We start from the raw sequence: 5,293 nt of genomic DNA on the forward strand, positions 1-5,293 counted from the left end.
TAGTTTTTAAATATTTTATTTTTGATTAATATGTTTATATCAATTCGAGAATGTATAAGGCTTATTTTTAAAAATCAATGCTGCTATTTGACAGTCTCTGGTCACCAGGTAGATGAGAAGGTGGAATGGATCGAATTATATCAGATTGGTTACTGCAAAAGTAAAGATCAGTGAACTTGAAACTTTTTAAAGTACAAAGAGAAAAAAAAAAAAGGAACAGTCCCTCAGCCAGCTGTAGGATAATATCAAGCCTTTTAATACCTGTATTTGGAGTCCTAGTAGCTGGGTAGGAGAGATAAAAACAATATAAGAAGAAATGTCAAAATTTTCTTCATAGAAACTAAAAATCTATATATCCAAGAAATTCAATAGCAGGATAACATAAAACTTCACTGAGGTACATCATAATCAAATTTGTTGAAAACCAGAGAAAAATATAAAGTCAGCTGGAGGAAAAGCTCCATATAGAGAATCACTGCATTTTTTTTTTCCCTCAGCTTGTGCAAATTAGAGACCTTGGCATGAAATTTTAAGATGCTAAAACCTATTGACCTAGAATTCTATATTCATCAAAAATGTTCTTCAAAACAGGTAAGAAAAGACTTTCAGACAAGGAAAAGAAGAGAATTTGTTGCTAGTGTACCTATTTTATAAGAAATGTTAAGAACCAAAATGAGTAGAATGAATATAAGATTTAGAAATGGAACCATGCATATTGGACAATTGATTTTTATCTTAAGGAATTGGTTCACAAGGTAGTAGAGGCAGAACAGGCCAGCAGCCTGGAGACCCAGGGAAGAGCTGGTGCTGCAGTTCGTCTGAAGCAAGTCTGCCAGCAAGATTCCTTCTGAAAGAATCATCTTTCTATTAAGACTTCAGCACATTGGGTGAGGCCCACCCATATGATGGCAGATATTTTGCTTTATTAAGCTTTATTGACTTAAGCGTTAATCTTCTAAAAAATACATTTATAGGAATATCTTGAATAATGTTTGACTAAATATCAGTACATCTTTTTTTCTCTTATAACTTGGGAAATGCCAAAGGTTTCAGGAGCTCTGGGCCAGAAACTGGGATAAAGCCCACATACATATTATAAATTATAGTATCACACACACACAGTTTCTATCTAAAGCATCTGAAAGTAAGTTTTAGACATACCGTTGTTTTAAGTCACTAAGTTCGAAGTAATTTGTTACATCAGCAACAGGAAATTAATATACAACATGGTCCTTGCACGAATCAGTGTTAACATTACAGTTGGAAAAATGATGATTCTCTAATTCTATGTATTCTACTGGCATCCTTCTATAAAACAGGTCCCCTTTCCCTTTATTATTTTTTTAAACCACTACAAACGTTAATTTTAATCCTCCGATGTAGTATCAATTACAATTATTCTTCTTGAGGCTTAAATAGCCCCTAGTTTTGCCAGTGGGAGCCCCTACAATCCATCTGCTGTGACAGGTTAAAGACTAACATGACCCTGTTAGTCTTTGGGTGCTTCTGCACTTTCTGCATAGCTATGTCCCCGGATCTTTTGTCCATTTCCCACCTCATCCTGAAAACTCAGTGGTTTCTCCAAGGAGTTATGATTTCTTCTCAGGGCAATTGCTATACATTGAATGTTCTCCCCAGCCAGCCCCCCAAAATTCATATGTTGAAATCCCACTCCTCAATGTGATGAGAGAAGGGACCTCTGGAAGAGATTAAGTCATGAGGACGGAGCCCTGTGAGTGGAATTAGTGCCCTTATAAAAAAGAACCCAGTTCTGCCATGTGAGAACAAAGTGAGAAGATGGCTAACAAGGAAGTGGGCCCTCACCACACACTAAATCCACTAGCACCTTGATCTTGGATTTTCCAGCCACCAAAACTGCGAGAATGTGTTTATTGTTTAAGCCCCCCAGTCTATGGTATTTTTGTTATAGTAGCCTGTACAAACTAAGGGATGACGTTCAGAAACCAAGAATTGGGCATCTCAAAGTGTTTTGACATTTTATGTCTGCTGGAGAATGTTCATATTTATAAATATTTCAGATTTGGATCATTTATCTAAAGGAATGTTGAGAATGCTAAATGTGGACTATCTGCCTTATTTCTGTCAACCTTACGTAAAATATTCCTCCACCACTGCTCTATGCCTTAAACCAGATTTATTTTAGATTATAGTACTTATCACATCTAATATTGTAGTATTATTATTACAACTAAGGCAGGAATTTTTATATCTTGATTCAGGCACAATATCTGGTATATAGTAGAGCTCAATAAATATTAGTTGAATAAATAAATAAACTAGTGAACCTCACTACTGTTGAGTTTCCTGACTCACATAACAGGAACATTTTCCCTCTTGCTTTTGATTTTGTGCCTTAGCAAGCTAAATGCTATTTCTTTAATCAGGTATAGTCCCCCTCTCAAGAGGTATATGGTATTATTGGATAGAGACTTGGCTTACATAGTCCTATGATAAATGTCTTTTATCCTAAACACCACACGGTGGAGCTAACTGTGTATGGAATCCACTGGAATCAGCAGTAATTTTGAGTAGATCTGAAGTCACCAAGTGACAGGAAGATTACTTTGCTTACGAACAGATTTTTGTAGATACATAAAAGAAACTGCTCGACAAAAGTTTTATGAACAAAAGTTGTTGATGTTGAAAGGGTTAAGCTCATGGGTCAAATTGGAGGGAACTTTTCCCCACATCTCTTCTCTGGTTGCTGGAACCATAGATTGTACCATTCAGTTCCTCTGCGATTACCCTCATCTTCAGAACCTTTTTCTGAATAGTGTGGTATACTAGTCAATATAATGTAGATTATGCTGTAGTAACAAAAAAATCTCCAAATCTCAGTGGATTAAGGCAAAAAAGAAGGTGTATTTTTTGTTCACACTGCATGTCCAATAAGAGACACTTGGAGACTCTGCTTGGTGGCATCACCCTCCCTCCTGGACACAGCTGATGAGCAGCCACTACCTGATACTACAGCAAGTGAAGAACACAACTCTGTCTATGGCCATGCCACCCTGAACGTGCCCGATCTCGTCTAATCTCAGAAGCTAAGCAGCGTTGGGCCTGGTTAGTACTTGCATGGGAGACCACCTAGGAAGACCAAGTGCTGTAGGTGTTTAAAAATATAATAATAAATAAAAATAAAACACAACTCTGAAGGGTCTCACATAAGAAATTACATGCTAAACTAGGAAGTGAAATAATTCACTGGCCCAAACATAGCCCCACTCAACCACATAGATCCAAGAAGTATAATTCTACCATGTAGCTGGAAGACAGAGAGTGAGAAACATTTTGTGAGCAGCAATGATTACCACAGGCAGCAGTTAATGGTTTCTCTTGTTTAAACCCTAGAAATGGCAATCTTAGAGCCACACAGTGCACACTATTGCCATCAGAGATCAGGAGGCTCAGGGGAAAGAAAGATTTCCCAGGCCTTTTGGTGACATATTATTAGCTGAGAATTATTGACTACTCTGCTATAGGAGCTTGAAGATGAGGGCATCTCTTCCTGTATACCAATGACTACAGTTGTCTTAAACTAGTTTTAAATGAAAAAGGCCATAGAACACCTGAATTCCATTCTCTTCATTTTATGAGATCTGCCATAGGGGGTACCTATGAAATAAAAATTCGTCAGCTAAGACCTATAGTGTCAGTCTTACTATAAATTATTTATCATTTCAAGATATTAACTAAAGAACTTAGATAAAATAAGACTATTAGAGCATTTAATCTTAGTCATTTAATCTCACTATTTGGATAGAGTATACAAATGATTGGTGTATCATTTAGGATTAGTTCTGACTGCATGAAACAAAAACTTTTAAATCCTGAATTAAATAATATAGAAGTAGTTGATTTCTCTCACACATAACAGAAGTCCAGATATAGGAGGCTTTGTGTTAGTACGCTAGCTCCACAAAGTCTTTGGAGATCCAGATTCTTTCTAAGTTATGATCCTTGTCCTCATAGTACAAAATGGCTGATAGAGCTCCAGCTACCATATCCATATTCCAGGCACCAGAATGGAGGAAAGGAAAAAATGGCAAAGAGTATACATCATCTGTCTTTTAAGATGCTTTCCCAGAGTTCACAAAACATTTTCACTTAACTTCGTTGGCTAGGAATTAGTCATATGACCACACATAATTTTTGTGGGCCAGCGAAATATAAATATAATCTTTTAGCTGGGAATATTTTATTGCCCCAAATATAACTATGGGTCCTAAGGAGAGGAGGAGGCAACTAGTAATTTGCCCTAATTGTGTTACTTGAGTCATGAACCCGTACAGACTCTGGTAAATTTGTTTTGCCGGCTTCATTAACTGAGAGCTTAGCTTTTAGAGACTCTGGGGTCTGGTAATAGTCCTAAACATTGCCCAGCTAATTTTTAAAACCTAAATGTAATAGAGAACCCAGAAAAGTCTTTTTGATTTCAGAGCTATTTAATGATGCTCCAAATAATATGTCCAGACCTCTGAGAGCTCACTTCCTACTGTTTACACCACACACACATTCCTGCCTGGAGGACCTTGGAAACAGTTTATCCCATCTTCAAAAATAGAAACTTCCTCCTGCCTGCCTACCCCTCTGTAAACCAGTCTATTGAACATTCTATCAAAATTTACTTCATTTACTTGCTTAATAAAATACAACTCTGGCTCAGTTTTCTGATAAGTATCCAGTGATACTTTTTGCCTACATGTAAAGAAATCCAACAAGTATCATGAAAGAATTAGATAATCTGTTCCTTTTTATGAGCCTGTCCTTAACTTCTGACATTGTGAACTCATAGTATCTATGGGCAAAGCTGTATGGGTTTAACAGAGCACCCTGCCTGCCTTCCACCCTGCCTCCTATTCTGGCTTTATTGATTCTCAAAATGTGCATTGCAATATTGCATCCTACTCAGAGCAGCTGAAAAGCTCTTATGGAGTAAAATGGAACTGTGTTCTAGTCTCCCTTCCTTTTAACTTCCTTCTTATGGTACCTCATTTGAATAGCTACAGATCGGGAAGACACAATATGGTTTATCTTAAACCGGAAGTAAACAAACCCAATAATTTACTTCATTAAATAATTCATTTCTAGGAAAGAGACTTCCTATTATTGCTTTTTAAAAGGAAAAAAAAAATAGTTTTAAAACCAACTTAAAAGTTGAAACACATAACAAATTGCATATTTCAGTCATCGTCTAGTACTTTGAGACAACATTTTTTTCCTAGGGAGTAAACCAAGCAGTAGCATTGTTCAAAGGAAGACATTTGGCTCC

At 36.7% G+C, this 5,293-nt stretch overlaps 1 pseudogene; it reads left to right on the plus strand.

Moving 5' to 3' along the window:
* The first annotated feature begins 3,014 nt into the window (after positions 1-3,014).
* LOC120587807 (uncharacterized) lies at positions 3,015-3,133 on the plus strand (annotated as a pseudogene).
* The last annotated feature ends 2,160 nt before the right edge of the window (positions 3,134-5,293 follow it).

Source organism: Pteropus medius, unplaced genomic scaffold (assembly GCF_902729225.1).
Source record: "Pteropus medius unplaced genomic scaffold, Ma_sr-lr_union100, whole genome shotgun sequence".
Lineage (NCBI taxonomy): Eukaryota > Metazoa > Chordata > Mammalia > Chiroptera > Pteropodidae > Pteropus > Pteropus medius.